This window comes from Dioscorea cayenensis, chromosome 9 (genome assembly GCF_009730915.1).
Source record: "Dioscorea cayenensis subsp. rotundata cultivar TDr96_F1 chromosome 9, TDr96_F1_v2_PseudoChromosome.rev07_lg8_w22 25.fasta, whole genome shotgun sequence".
NCBI lineage: Eukaryota > Viridiplantae > Streptophyta > Magnoliopsida > Dioscoreales > Dioscoreaceae > Dioscorea > Dioscorea cayenensis.
In genome coordinates, this window is record NC_052479.1 from 25678662 (window position 1) to 25695513 (window position 16852).

Consider the following 16852-nt stretch of genomic DNA (forward strand, 5'->3'; position numbering starts at 1 on the left):
CTCGAAGTGGATGATTGTTCAGACCTTTTACAATGGGTTGAATCCGAATACAAGGCAACTCTTGGATGCGGCAGCAAGAGGTACCTTAGGTAGCAAGACTCCCGGTGAGGCCTGTCAATTAATTGAAGAAATGGGGTTAAACCGCTACCAATGGAATGCTAGGGAGAAGAAAAAGGTGGCCGGTCTCCATGAGATAGATGCAGTGACTTCATTGGCAGCTCAAGTGGAATCATTGAGTAAGAAGTTAGATCTTCTAACTTTGAACAGAGTAGCGGCCGTGATTACTTGCAGTGAGTGTGGTGGAGGACATGCTCCCTCCGATTACCCGATATCTATTGGTGATGCATCTTCGGTTGAGAACGTCGATTTTGTAGGTAATAGCATGAGTACTCAAGGGAACCCATAGAGCAATACCTACAATACTTGTTGGAAGAATCATCCCAATTTCTCGTGGAGCAACCAAGGTTCACAAAAGGCCATGGGGCCACAGGGTTTCCAACAACAAGGCCCAAATGTGGAAAACAGAGTTTCTGGTTTGGAGACCCGAATGACCGACTTGGAGAAGGCCTTAACTAGTTTTGTGCAATCGTTACAAGGTTTGAATCAGTTGAGGCTACACTTCGCAACCATACCGCCTCCTTATATAATCATGAAAATCAAGTGGGGTATATTGCGAAGTCCTTATCGGAAAGGCAACATGGATGTTTGCCGAGCAATACCGGGACCAACCCTAGAGAGCATGTGAAGGCGATCACTTTGAGAAGTGGTCGTCAGGTCGACGGTAGGCTTCCGAGTGAGAAGCCAAATGAACACGCACCCGAGGTTATAGAGGTTGAAGAGAGAACAAGCAAAGAGAAGGAGGTGGTACCTCTACCTTTCAAGCCAAGGATCCCTTATCCCTCTAGATTGAAGAATGACCAAGGGGATGAATAGTACAAGAAGTTCCTGAGTTTGTTCAAGCAACTCCACATGAATATTCCTTTTGTTGAGGCATTGGCCCAAATGCCTAACTATGCCAAATCCTTGAAGGACTTGTTGACCAACAAGAGGAAGTTGGAGGAGAGTGCTTCAGTGATCTTAGATGCGTCTTGCTCCGCGGTCTTGCAAAAGAACATGCCAAACAAGAAGAAAGACCCGGGAAGCTTCATTATTCTGTGTAATATCGGCAATCTAGGTGAAGAAATGGCATTGGCGGATTCAGGAGCTAGCATCAACATCATGCCATACACCTTCTTTCAAAATCTAGGCTTGGGCGAGCCTTGACCTACTCTGATGACTTTGCAACTAGCGGACCGAACGGTGAGACATTCGAGAGGCATTATTGAGGATGTGATTGTCAAGGTGGACAAGTACATTTTTCCGGTTGACTTCGTAGTGTTAGACGTCGATGAGGATGCGGATATACCCTTAATACTTGGGAGGGCATTGATTGACATGGATGGCGGAGAGCTAACTTTGAGAGTTGGAGATGACAAGCTCACATACCGCCTTATTGAAGCTATGCGGCATTCTCTTGATTTTGATGATACTTTGTAATTTCTAGATGCTACTGATGAGATTGTTGATCAATAAATACAGGAAATGTTCAATCCAGATAAATATGAAGGCTTGTTCGACCAAGAAGAGGACAATGAAGAGATCATGATGCTTCGTTCGACGGAAGAAGTACCATCTACCCCGGGGATCTTGAAGAAGGTGCTCCGGAAATTGAAGAAGGCTAGGAGATGCCACTGGAAATGCTCCAAGGCTGTTGGAGACGTGTGTGAACGAAACAATTTGAGTGAACCATTTCAAGGCGGTCTCAAGCCCGACAATTCAACCTCTATCCTCAAGAGATTTTGCTCATCATGTCTCCAAACCATGGGTAAGAAGGCAACTTTCATCTATGAGCCCCCGTGAAGTAAGACAAGGTACGTCAAGCTAAGTGACGTTAAACAAGCGCTTCTTGGGAGGCAACCCAAGGGTTTACTGTTTTCTTAGTGTTAGTTTAGTGTTTGCATAAATAATGTGTTGAGTGTTGGTGTCTTGATTGTTATATACTTGTTTTGCGATTTTATTGTGGGTTTTCAAGTTCATCGTGTGTTTTCATGTGAATTTGGTGAAGTTTTGGTTGTTTGAGCTATTTCTCATGTTTTTTACACTGGAATAAATTGCATATTAGGGCAGGCTCTGAGTGTGTAAGCATGTTCAGAAATTTTCTACAGAGCCTGCAGAGTTTTCTAAGGATCCAAACAAAACACACAGGCGTGTGGATATAACACACGCCCATGGTTTCATATTACGAGCTCATCTTGAGAAGGCACAGGAGCGTGGACTCACCCCTGTGAACGACCATGCAATCCTCGCATGCCCGTGGGTAATTTTCGTATGGGCGTGTGAAGTCCTGCAGAGATTGGCAGACTTTCCCAAAGCACACAGGGGCGTGGACTCGCCCCTGTGGGCAACCTTGTGAAAATCGCACTAGCTTGGGTAATTTCTGCACGCCTGTGCGAATCTCTGCATAGGAGCTCTCTTCATCCTGAGAAGTCACAGGGGCGTGTGCTTGCCCCTGTGAGTTGGGCTTCTGAATGCCCACGCCCGTGTGGAATTTCCACACGGGTATGCGGAACACTTAGCAAGTTTTCTCAGATGTCCAGAGCAGCCATAGGGGCATGCGGCTGTCCCTGTGGGTCGGGCGCACAGGCGTGGGTATTTCTCACATGCCCGTGTATTTGTGTTCAGAGGTAGTGAGTGTTTTCCTGAGAGCACACAGGGTGTGCACCTGCCCCTGTAAAGCTTTCCTGTGGGGGTGCATAGCCGTGTGTAATTTTTACGTGCCGTGTGAATGTATAGAACTCTAAGAGGTGTTAATCCTTTTGAAAAGATTATCGTTCCTCTTCACCCTAATATCCTCTGGTTGTCTAAGAGCACTTCTACATTGTTTCCCGACCTCATATCACTAATTTGGAAGGATTTTACTTGTTTTTATGGCCGTTTTCAAAGCTTTCTCATCTCAACTAAACAGTAAGCCCTATCTTTGATTTCCTTCGGAAATTCTTGATTTTCATCGATGAAACTTGTCAATAATGCTTCGTTTCTTCAATTAGAATGATTATTTATATTTAGAACGAAGTAAAAACGTTGTAATGGTGCATTTGTGGAGTTTAATGCACGGCCGTGAGTTTGTTCACGGGCCGTGGATCCACAAGGGCATGCGGAAATTCCACACGATCGTCTGGATTTTTACAACTATGTTGAATTAACTTGTTTGATCAATTCTCTTTCAATTTTTGCTGGCACCCAGGTCAAAGAGCATGAGAGTCACTACCCCCGAGCATCAGGCTCGTTTTGAACGTTTGACGAGACTTCGGTACGGACTGACTCGGTTCTTGGACACGAGTATATTGAGATATTTGCAGCAGGGGGATGAGTTCGCTGATGAGGTCGAGGATCTCATTTCAGTGTGTGGTTGGAGGTAGTTATTGTCGATTAGAGAGCCAGTCATCCGAGAGCTTACACTGGAGGTTTTGTCGACATTCGAGTTCGACAGATCCTATTTGAGATTCGACGACCTCGACGTAGTTCAGTTTAGAGGACTTGGATATCACTATAGTCTGAGTATCACTCAGTTTTCAGTTCGGCTCGGCTTGTACGAGGAGGCATTTACAGATACTGAGGTGTACTCTCAGTTACTGACAGATTATCCTGGAGCTCTGACCCCATAGAGAGCTTACAGAGCATTATGTGGTCAGGGCCAGTATGAGCCGGGGATGTCCAAGGCCACGTGCCTTTCGTGACCTGCGTATCGATATCTACATGCCATCATGAGTTGGTCGGTGAATGGCCGTGGTGATAGCACTGGTGTTCTGAGCCGGCAGGAGCTTCTGTACTTATATTCGATGACGAAGCGCACACCGATCCATCTAGGGCACATTATCGCTAAGTACATTCGACATCAGGGCCAGTATGCCAGATTAGGAGCAATCTTCTGAGGTCCATACATTACGAGATTAGCTTTTGGTATGGGTGTCTTGGGTGTGATTCACTGGGTCGAGAAGACGACTATACCTGCGCCCCTGAGCCTGGAGATGATGAGATTAATGGGCATGGTCCGTAGGGTTAAGACAGGGGTTTATGCTCTGGTTCTACCGGTCCGAGAGATAGCCAAGGAGGAGGGAGATGATGCCGAGGCTTCCCAGCCTGCCCCCGAGCCTCAGTCAGCACCTATGGAGACCGAGGCACCTCCGGTGACATAGGACCCACCCCCCGTGCGCATCTTTTCACCATTTCGAGCCCAGGATTGCTTTGAGAGGCTTGAGAGCACTATGGGGGTGATACGGACAGAGGTAGTAGAAGCCCGAGCAGAGATTGCTGATATTAGGGTTGCGCAGGCCGTACAGTATACGGAGTTAATGGCACGTTTTGACACATTATAGCAGATCTTAGAGCGAGGCGTCAGCTCATCATTTGTCATGTGGCCAAGGATTCCTCCTGCCCCCTCAGCTCCGCCAGCATTTCCTTCACCACATCCACCAGCATCCTTTGATCTACCACCAGCAATAGTAGAGGATCCAGAGTGCGACATTGACACTTGATTTTATTTTCCTCGTCTTTTATTTCCGCATTTTATTTTGGACTTGTATGCTCAGAAAGGACTCTCTTTCTGAGTTTATTCTCATTTTGTATCTCGATTTGTATTCATTGTCTTATGTTTTATATACTAGAGTTATTTTTATTTTAATTGAGCTTCACTGAACCCCCTCATGTATGCATGCCGATGGTCTTGTCATCATGGGAATTAAGAATTTGTCATGGGCACGGCCAAGGTGTTCTCCCTCATCTGAATCCAATTTAGTTACATTATGAATGAGCTTGCATGTGTACATTGGGGACAATGTACAACTTAAGTGTGTGTGTGTGTGTGGGGGGGAGTTTCATAGTTCATAGCGCACACATCTCTTTTATAGTAGTTTTGATTGATATACATGCTCACATAGCCAATGGCGGTTCACCTTAGTTGCATTGCTTGTATTCTTCAGTTTAGAAAAAATTTTAACATTGAATGTTTTCATGCTATAGTTTTTCTCGAATTTCTAGGAATTTTTGCCCGATTGACACTTGTTGCACTACTCACTTTTTGAACCCTGTTGGAAACTCATGTTTGATGTATAAGGGACTAGTTTTAGTTGTTTCGTGTGTTAATTGTGAAAAAAAAAATGAAAAGAAAGAACAAAATAGTTTTGTTGTTTAGTTGTGCTTGTTGGGTGGAAAGAGCTACCACCTATGATGTATCAAGCTACTCTCATAAGTGGGATACTAGTTATGCCCTAATGAGAGAAAGACCTATCTCATGGGATATGTGAAAGCTATCGCCCCGGTAGGAAGAGCTACCACCTCGAAAGTGTGAAAGCCACCTTAGCGGCCGTTTTGGAAAGGTCTACCTTAGAGGATGTGTGAGGCTACTACCCATTTTGAATTTTTGTCATCTTTTGTAGATAAATAAGTCCCTTATAAGTAGAACTTTGAGAAGTATACTTTGGGTCCCTTACACGATTTCGGGTTTATCGCCTTTTTGATTCAAGTTTTAAGCTAAAGCATTGATTTTTTGTGTTTAGTGTTGAAATTTCCCGTACTTACAGAATGCACTCTTTGTATGCTTTGGTGAACCTAAGGCCAAGCACTTCCAATATTTCTTTCATCTGTGCTTTAATGTTTTAATTTTTTGCTTCAGGACAAGCAAAAGCTTAAGTGTGGGGGAGTTTCATAAGTGCTTGTGTGATAAGAATATGAAGTGTTCTTTCCTTGTGTTGAGAATTACTTTTCTCGGGTTTTAACGCTAATATATATGTATTTATGTTACTTTCAAGTAGGTAGGGTTGTGAGGCCGAATATGAAAGAAAGAAGCCAATGTGGGTCGTAAATGCACCAATTTGGAGGAAATCTTGCTAAGGTTCAAACGCGAAGACATAGGTCGGATTTGAGATGCGGGAATGTGTGCCAACCTCCTTGTATTCAAGCTAGTACAACTATTTGGAGGGGCACAAGGGCAGTTACATTCAAGCATTCCAACTTGTACATATAGAACAAGATCTCCACCAACATGTCCGTTATTGAAGAAGCAAAGCGATCAACGACATAAACATGTGCCCGTTTGTGTTACCTCGATGAAAGCATGGATTCGGGAGTATTTCTGGCCGGTACTGCAGTAGGGTACTATAGCAAAAAATGTAGGAAGAATACTGTACCAGCACTGTTCACAGCCGCCCGAGAAAATAGGGAAATAGAGAATCCACACGAGCGTGTGGAAATTCCACATGCCCCTGTGAAAAATCCACAGGGGCGTTCACACGGGCCTGTGGATTCCCGATTCCAGCCCTTTAAAAGCCGATTTCAGCCCCGATTTCAGTATTCTTTTCTCCATCTTTTCCCCAACTTGAGAGAAGGCTGCGGTTAGGGTTTTCAGAGGTATTGGCTAGAGCTTTGGAGAGGTTCTACGGCTCTGACATCACGCGCCGTTTGGAAGAAGGTTAGTGGGAGAGCTTTCTTCGGCACCGATCGGTGAGGTGTATCATAGGCCGGATAAAGGGACCCTTGTGATGAGTAGAGGACTCTCCATAAGATCATCACCACGACTAACGAGGGGGTTTTCTATGGATGCTTTATTTTTACATTCGATTTCATTGATTGTATCTAGCTCCATGGAGAGCTATACCCCTAGTGGGTACTTGGGTATTTATGAACCCTAGGATGTATTCGTTTCATTGAATCACTTCATTATGCTTTCAATTAATTGATGTTTATTGTGAGCACCAACCTTGTATGCTTGATTGTATGAACACTACCCTAGAGTGACACTAGGATTGAGAGTTCTTTTTGGTAACTCTTGTGAGTGAGTTACACACCATGAGTGTTAGACATAGTTAGATTGGAGAGGGTTGAGAGGGTGAGTCGAGAGGTAGCGGAGCGTCCCCTTTTCCTTCGTGTGTGATCTATCCTACCTCCACGTTCCAAGAGTTCTTTGCGGCCATAGTAGAGTGAATGGGCTAAGGGATGACCTTCCGCTAGGGGTTAGTTGCGAGTGCAATGGAGTGAAGCGTTGAACTGAACAGAATCCCCTGCATAAAACTGCTTATCATTTTTAATCGCCTGATCATGAATTCGCCTAATCTTCTCTTTATACAGTCGTGAGTTTTCATAAGCATTCAGTCGATGCTCTTCTAGCTTGAACAATTGATACATTCGCTTCTTCTTTGCCTATTCTAGATTCCGATTTAAGAACTTGATTGCCCAATATGACTTGTGCTCGAGTTCCAATTGTAGGTTACATGCATTCCCATAAACTAGCTGATATGGTGTGTGCCCGGTGGAAGCCTTCAATTCCTTTTGGTAGGCCCAGAGTGCATCATCCAAACGATCCGACCAATCGCGTCTATTGTAATGTGTAGTCATCTCAACAATCCACTTTAACTCATGATTGGTGACTTCAACCTGACCACTAGTTTGAGGGTGATACATAGTAGCAATCCGATGATGGACTCCAAATCTCTTCATTACTTTCTCGAATTAAGTGTTGGAGAAATGGGTCCCTCTGTCACTTACAATAGCTTTGGGTGTACCAAATTGGGAAAACAATTTTTTCAAAAATTTCACAACCACACAGGCATCGATGGACAGCGGTGCTTGTGCCTATGCCTACTTGGAAACATAATCAACTACAACCAATACAAATCAGTTTCCAAATGAGTTAGGAAAGGGCCCCATAAAGTAAATCCCCCAAACGTCAAATACATCGCATTGCTAAGTAGGATTCTATCTCATTTTGTCGAGTTTGGACAAATTCCCACTCCGTTGACATTGGTAACAGTTTCTGAAGAAATTTCGGGCATCAGCAAAAAGAGTCGGCGAAAAAAAACCTTGCTTCCAAAACCTTACCTGCCGTACAACTCGCACTGAAGTGGACACCAGCAGGTCCATCATGGCAATTTCTAAGAATTTCCCATCCCTCGACATGCAAAACATAATGCCTTATCACTTGGTCAGCACAAAACTTATACAGAAAAGGATCCTCTAAAAAATAATGGTTTACATCCGAAATCAGTTTTTCTTTTGCTTATAAGAAAACTTGGAAGGAATGAATCTTCCAGCCAAGTAATTAGCTAGATCAGCAAACTAGGGATAATTGGAATCTTGAGCAACCTTTGGGTGGATCACAAGCAAATGTTCATCTAGAAAGCTATCACTAATGTTTCTCTACAGATCAACACAATCCTCTGTATAAGAGAGACACAAAAGATGATCAGGCACCACATTCTCAGACCCTTTCTTATCTCGAATTTCGATGTCAAACTCTTTTAATAGGAGAATCCATCTAATCAGTCTAGGTTTTACATTAGTCTTAGTAAGAAGATATCTGATTATAGAGTGGTCAGTGTATACCGTGACCTTAGATAAGACCAAGTATGATATGAATTTGTCAAAGGCATACATGATGGCAAGTAACTCTTTTTCAGTGGTTGTGTAATTTCCTTAAGCTGCTATCAATGTATTGCTTGCATAATAAATTAGATCACATTTCTTGCCATATCTTTGCCAGAGCACAGCCCTGACAGCCCAATCACTTGCATCACACATGAGTTCAAATGGGCAATCCCAATCAAGAGACTTCACAATCGGGACATCCATCAGTTTTTCCATAAGGGTTTGATAAGCATGCAAACATTCTTGATCAAAATTGAACAGTGTGTCCTTTTCAAAAGCATTGTTAACAGATTTGTTATTTTTGAGAAATCACAAATGAATCTTCGATAAAACCCCACATGAACAAGGAAGCTTCGGACATCCTTAGTGGATTTGGGTGGAGGAAGCGTCCCGATAGCATCGAGTTTTGCTTTATCTACCCAATCCCCTTATGCGAGATTTTGTGCCGCAAGACAATTCCTTCCCTCACCATGAAGTGGCATTTCTCCCAATTTAATACTAAGTTTATTTCCTCACATCTGGCAAGAACATGACTTATGTTCTCCGAACACCCATCAAAAGAATCCCCGTGGATGGAAAAGTCATCCATAAATACTTCCATAAAGTCTTCAATAAATTCATCAAAAATTGACATCATGCAACTCTGGAATGTTGCTAGAGCATTATATAAACCAAACGACATCCTCCTGTAAGCAAAAGTGCCAAAGGGGCAAGTGAATGTAGCCTTATCTTGATCATCAGGGGCTACCAAAATCTGAAGGTAACCAAACATCCCATCAAGGAAGCATTAATATTGATGTCTAGCCAACCATTTTAACATTTGATCAATAAAAGACAAAGGAAAATGATTCTTTCGGGTAGCATCATTAAACTTTTGATAATCAATGCAAACACACCAACCCATGATTGTACGAGTAGGTATCAACTCGTTGTGGTCTTTTGTAATTACAGTTATCCCACCTTTCTTCGGTATAAGTTGAGTGAGACTTATTCAAGGACTTTCTAAAATTGGGTAAATTATTCCTGCGTCCAAGAGTTTCTTCACCTCCTTTTTAACCACCTCCATTATGTTCGGATTCAGTCTCCGTTGAGGTTGAATTCTAGGCTTGATATTAACCTCCATCAAAATTTTGTGTGTACAGAAAGAAGGATTAATCCCCTTTATATCTGAAATGCTTCAAGCAATAGCTCCTTTGTGGTCTTGTACCGTGTTCACCAATCTAGCCTTTTGTGATGCATCAAGTGCATATTCCATATGGGTGAGAAGTTCCTTCAGTTCTATTCCTGTAATTGGTTATTCAACCAATTCAACAACTGTATCCCCAGAATCCACCATTATTGGATTTGAACTAATAGAAAACACATTATGGTCGCATGAATCTGCCAAAAGATTGCTGTCTAAACTAGACTTGTCATTTGTAAGTTCTGTGAAAAGCCGGTCAAATTCAAGTTTATATGATGTGGGTGCATGCTGAATGCCTATTCCTGCACTAATGGTCTCAGTATCCACAAAATTACACCATTGTGTTGTCTGCTCACAAAAATTTGAAATCATTTCAGACAATCCAAACTACGCACTAGGGGAATAATGATAGATGATTGTGTCACTAGAATTCTGACACTCTCTTAGCCCAATCAATAGGTTTTCCATGAAGAATAGATGCAAGAATCAGAAAATACACAAAAAGATTAGCTTTAGTAGAAGAAATAGTAAAGGATAAATCTACCCAGAAGGTTACCACTATCGCTACAAAATTCAAATGAAAAGAAGATTAATTACAAAAATGTACACTATAAACAAACTAGACTAAGAGATTATAAGCTTTCTTAATCATTTCCAGTCCCCAGCAACGGCGCCTAAAACTTGATGTGTTCACCGTAAGTATACGGGTCGCACACAAGTAATATAGTGGTACCCCTTAAGGGGTAGGGTTGTCGAACCTCAAGGACTGGACTAAAAATACTAACTTAACACTGATCTCTAGTGACTATTAAATAGATGATGAAGTTGAGCAAAATAAAAGAACAATTAAAAGGAAAATAAGGAAGAGGAAGGATGGAGATAAAGGCAATTGGATTAAGTGTCAACAAAAAGAAAAACAATGCCTCGGGATATTCCCTTGCATTCGGGAATGCTCATTCACTCTCAAGTCCCTGCCGGTACATTCTAGGGTTCTAGTGTGTGCTTAGTAGCAATGTGGCAGCTATGGTTCTCATATACAAAAAAAGTTTCTCTAAGGTAACTATGGCCCCTTGCACATCAAGTTTTGTCATCACGCAAGGTGATCACAAATACGGCAATCCACACATTAAGTTGTACCCAAGCAACTTTGCAAATAAAACACATCAAGTTATACCAACACAAGATTAACACAAGAACCAAAAGAACTATGTAGATCAAGAGAGTATAAGTGTTTATAGCATCCAAAGTACAAAGTTCCCACCCCGAGAGCACTCAGTGGCGGTTAGCTCCCTCATGGGTGGGTACAACATGGAGGAGAAAAAGACTAGATCTAGAGAAAGAAGACATAACTCCCTTTACTCTAAGATTTGCCTCGGATGTTGAGCTCCTTGTGCTAACACCACTTCTCTTGTACCTCTAACTTGCTCCTAGGCCTTAGAAGGTGTGGATAAGCTCGATCTTCATTCTCATCAATGTTCTCACGATGGAGAAGAAGATCCTCAACAAAGATAAAGAGGAAACCTTGAAATCTGGAGTTAAAAACTGGAGTTAAAAAGCCACTTTTTGGGCTCGACATGGTCTGCGCACGATCATGTCTCAGACCATGTCATGCTACTGGGAGTGACATAAGTGATAAGGAAAGTCTTAACCTAAAACATTTGATGGCAAGGACACGATCGTGTTGTGACCGTGCAATGCTATAACACGATCGTGCATGGTTACCCAGCTCATGTCGATAATTTTCCAATGAATTCACCGATGGTCTAGGTTTTTCGGGGCATTGACACGACCATGTCTTGACCTGGTCAATCTTGCAAATATCCTTTAGCACCGAAATCTCAATGAATCAACAATTGTGTGAGAACTTCGGGGGATATTACACGAGCGTGTCCTGCTCGTGTCAGGCTTTAACACTTGAACTCCTATCGAGTATTTTCATCCTGAATTTGCTCCAAATCATATTGAGCCCCTAATTTCTGCATATATGACAGAAATACCCATAATAGCACTACTTATATATAAAAATACATTTGAGAACAGGTAAAATAATGAAATTAGGGTATGAAAACATGTATGCAAAATGCACTCATGGAAAACAAGTTAGCAATTGAAGTTTCTAATGAACCAAAAAAGATGAAGGAGCCACTAAACATGTTAAGAAGAATGTGCCATCGGTGAAGCAATACATTCCATGACTTCCATATCCCTTGAGATTAAAGAATGACTACATTGATAAGCAATTTAGGAGGTTCTTTGATTTTCTCAAGCTGCTACACATCAATGTGTCATTTGTAGAGGCATCGTCTCAAACACCTAAGTACACAAAGTTCCACAAGGACCTACTTACAAACAAGTGAAAATTTGACGAAGTCTCTATGGTTACATTAATTAAGAGGAGCTCAACACTCTTCCATAACTTGATGGCGAAGAAGATAGAGGATCCAGGGAATTTCACTATCCCTTGTAATAATGGTAAATTGGTGAATGAGAAAACCCTAGCGGACCTAGGAGCTAGTATTAATGTTATGCCATATACCATGTTTAGAATATTAGGGCTTAATGACCTTACGACTACTAGGATGACCCTTTAGACATTGACAACGCCCCTTGCGTGTGACCCGCAAGTGCACGAGTTTGTCGAAGTAATAAATCCCAAGTGAGTGGAGTATTGTATCCACAGGGAGTAGGGAATAAAAATACTAAAATTTCTACATAACCAAGCCAAGATGAATAATGATTGTGTTGATATAGTGTAATGTAAGCAAAAACAAAAGAAACAAGAACGAGAAGCCCAAGTAAGTGAGAGGAAAGGCAATCGATAGAAGTGGTGTACTCTGACAATGCTTCCCCTAGGACTAATGTTTCAAATGCAAGACCTACTATTATGCTTCCTAACTAATGCTTAACGAGTCGTGGAAATCCTAAAGCACACGGTCCTAAACTTAAGGTCAACTGTGACTAACTCTACACTATATCCCAGTAGAGAAATTGCTCAGTCTCAATACCTCTCACTATGCAAAGTTGTAAGGCGTTCTAGGGATTCCAAGTGATAAACCCTATTCCTATGTGTAGATCTGACCCTTTGGTCCAGAAGAAAGACCCCTAGTCACAATTAAACCCTAGATACTAAAGTCACTTCAATGCTTCACTCTGTTGCTCACGCAACTAAGCCCCAGCGGAGTTCATCCTTTAGTTCTTCACTCTATTGTAACCGTAAAGGAATCTAGTAATTAGAAGTAGGATAAATCACACTGGAGGAGAAAGAGGACGCTCCGCTACCTCTTAACTCACCCTCTCAACCCTCTCCAATCTAGCTTTGTATAACCCTCATGGCGTGTCACCCATCCACAAAGGTTACCAAGATGAACTCTCAACCCTAGTGTCACTGTAAGGGAGAAATCATTCAACAAGCATTCAAGATTGAAAATCAATTAAAAACATCAATTAAGGAAGTCATAATAAAAGGTCAAAGAAACATTAACATCCTAGGGTTTACAAAATCCAAGTACCCACTGGGGGTTTAGCTCTCCATGGAGCAAGATACAATCAATAATGAAATCGAAAGTAAAAACAAGTAATCCATAGGAAAAACCCCCCGGTAGTCATGTCGATGGTCTTGTGGAGTAGCCTCGTCTTCTCCAAAGGTCTCCTTGTACGGCCTAGGGCACACCTCGCCGGATTGGTGCTGATGAAAGCTCCCAAATAACCTTCTTCCAAGCGAGTGTGGTGTTGTATCCGTAGAACTACTCCAAAGACTTGCTAAAGCCTCTCAAAACCCTAGCCGACGGCCTCTCAAAAGACGGAGAAACGTTGGAGAGAAGGGTAAAAGATTCCTCCCAAAATCGGGTTGAACCATGGCTTAAATAGGGCTGGAATCGGGCATCCACACGCCCTGTGATTTTTTTCACATGGGCCCCGTGGAATTTCAACACTAGCGTGGGGAAATTTCCACACGCCCGTGTGGATTCTCTCGAAACTTGATTTTTCGGCCATCCGTGAACGAAAGACTCGCTATAGCGCATTGTTACAGTTATTTGCTACAGTACTTGCTACAATACTCTGCAAAAACACTCCTAATTCCACACTTTTCATCAAGGTAATATAAACAAGCACACGTTTATGCCGTAGATCGCAACTATTCTTCAATCATGGAGGTTGGTACACTCCTCATTGGTGAAGATCTTGCTATCAATGCACAAGTTAGGATATGCAAATGTGACTGCCTTTGTGCCCCTCCAACTTATTATAATGACTTAAATACATGGAGGTTGGTACACATTCACATATCTTAGAGGCCCACTTGTGTCTTCACATTTGTTCTTTCCAAGATTCCACCAAATAGTGCGTTCACGATCTACTTTTGGCTTCTTTTCTTAATACTTAGCTTCACAACCCTACATGCGTAAAAGAACACAAATATACATGTATTAGAACTTAAACTTGATATAAGTAATGCTCATCGTAAAGAAAGAGCCATCTCTTCACCCAAATTGCCAATGTTACATGAATCACAAAGCTTCTGGGGTCTTTCTTCTTGTTCGGCATATTCTTTTACAACACCGCCGAACAAGAGGCATCTAAGATCACCGATGAACTCTCCTCCAACTTCTTCTTGTTGGTCAAAGGATCTTTCAATAACTTGGCATACCGAGGCATTTGAGACAATGCCTCCACAAAAGGAATGTTGATGTGCAATTACTTGAATAGACCCAAGAACTTCTTGTATTCCTCATCATTTTGATTGTTCTTCAATCTTGAAGGATATGGGATTCTTCGCTTGTAAGGTGGGGTGCCACCTTCTTCTCTTCGTTAGCTCTCTCTTCAACCTCCACGACCTCGGGTGCTTTTACATTGGTCTTCTCACTTGGAAGCCTACCCTCAACCTCACGACTGCTTCTCAAATTGATCGCCTTCACATGTTCTCTCAAATTAGTCTTGGTATTACTGGGCAAGCTTCCTTGTGGTCTCTCCGATAGAGACTTTGTGTTTTGCCCCACTTGATTTTATAGATTGTGCAATGTAGTGGTATGGTTGCGAAGTGTAGCCTCGACCGATTGGAACCATGTATCCGATGATTGCACAAATCTAGTCAAGGCTTTCTCTAAGTCGGTCATCCGGGTTTCCAAGCCTGAAATTCTATTATCCATGTTCGGGACTTGTTGTTGTTGAAAACCCAGTAGTGCTATGGCCTTTTGCTACCCTTGGTTACTCCATGAGAAATTAGAGTGGTTCCTCTACCCTTGGTTGTAGGTGTTGCTATAAGGATTACCTTGTACCCTTCCCGAATTGCCCACAAAGTCTACTTGTTCAGTGGGTGATGAAGTAGCAATTGAAATAGGACAATCAAATAGCATATGTGAACCAACACAACCATTATAACTCTTGATCGTGGCCACCCTCGGTGAAGTCAATGTATCTAATTTCTTGCTCAATGCCTCTACGTGGGCCGATAAGGATGTAAACGCATCAATTTCATGGAGTCTGGCTACTTTCTTCTTTTCCCTTGCATTCCATTGGTAGTTATTCATGGCCATTTCCTCTACCAACTGTCGGGCTTCTTCAGGGATCTTGTTCCCCATTGTACCTCCTGCGACGACATCTAGAAGTTGTCTTGTACTTTAATTCAACCCGTTGTAAAAAGTCTGAATGATCATCCATTCAGGGAAACCATGCTATGGACACTTCCGCAAGAGATCCTTGAATCGCTCCCATGTCTCAAACAAGGATTCAAGCTCCATCTGAACAAAAGAACGATATTTCATTATAAAAGCTTTTGTCGATTTTCTCGGAGGGAAGTACCTTGCAAGAAAAAGCTTTCGACCATTTTCATTCCATGTCATGATGGATGCTCTCGGTAAAGAATGTAGCCACCGCTTTGCTTTTTCCTTTTAGAGAGAATGGGAAAGCCTCAATCTCATAGCATCATCCATAACACTATTAATCTTCAGCATATCACAAACTTCCAAGAAGTTTTTAATATGGTTGTTTGGATCCTCATCGGCCAAACCATTAAACTGCACCGATCTTTCGTATCATTTTGATGAATCTCGGCTTTTAGCTCAAAGTTTGGAGCTATAATCGTTGGCCGCACAATGCTAGATTGTGTCCCCAATACCGATGGTCTGACATAATCAGAATGCGTTCTCTGCTGTTTATTATGTTCTACCATGTTGTTAGACCCTTCAATTTCCACTTCAGCTAGATTCGACTGTTTTTGCACAGGTTCTTTACCCTTTCTTCTGAGTGTACGTTCAAGTTCAGGATCACCTTCTATTAATATAGAAGGGTTCCCTCTAGTCATAACTTGGAGCTGTACCAAAATAAAGAAAACAAATCAGAACAATGATAGAATAAGAAGATGTGAAGTAGAATGAATGATAATTGACTAAGATAACAAAGTGTAAAGTATCTCTAAACGCTTACTCTACGGCAAGGGCTCTAAAAACTTGATAACGCCCCTTGCGTGTGATCGCAAGTGCATGGGTTTATCGATGTAATAAATCCCAAGTGAGTGGGATATCATATCCATAGGGAGTAGGGAATAAAAATACTCAAATTGCTACTTAATCAATCAGAGATGAATAATGATTGTGTTCATAAAGTGTAATGAAAGCAGAAACAAAAGAAACAAGAACGAGAGGCCTAAGTAAGTGAGAGGAAAGGCAATCGATAGAAGTGAGGTACTCCGACAATGCTCCCCTAGGACTAATGTTTCAAGTGCAAGACCTACTATTATGTTTCCTAACTAATGCTTAATGAGTCATGGAAATCCTAAAGCACACAGTCCCAAACCTAAAGTCAACCATGGCTAACTTTACACAATGTCCCGGTGGAGAAATCGCTCTTTCTCAACACCTCATACTATGCAAAGTTGCAAAGAGTTCTAGGGATTCCAAGTGATAAACCCTATTCCTATGTGTAGATCTAACCTTTTGGTCCAAGCGAAAGACCCCTAGTCACAATTAAGCCCCAGATACTAAAGTCACTTCAACGCTTCACTCGTTGCTCACGCTAACTAACCCGATCGGGAGTTCATTCTTTAATTCTTCACTCTATTATAACTGCAAAGGACTCTAGGAATTAGAGGTAGGATAAATCACACGGAGGGGAAAGGGGAGGCTCCGCTACCTCTTGACTCACCCTCTCAACCCTCTCCAAACTAGCTTTGTCTAACCCTCATGGTGTGTCACCCATCGACAAAGGTTACCAAGA

General features: G+C 42.1%; 1 non-coding gene across 1 annotated transcript; it reads left to right on the plus strand.

Moving 5' to 3' along the window:
* The first annotated feature begins 15304 nt into the window (after positions 1–15304).
* On the plus strand, positions 15305–15413 carry LOC120269822. Its single transcript, XR_005539455.1, has one exon. It is a non-coding gene; the product is annotated as a small nucleolar RNA R71 (small nucleolar RNA).
* The last annotated feature ends 1439 nt before the right edge of the window (positions 15414–16852 follow it).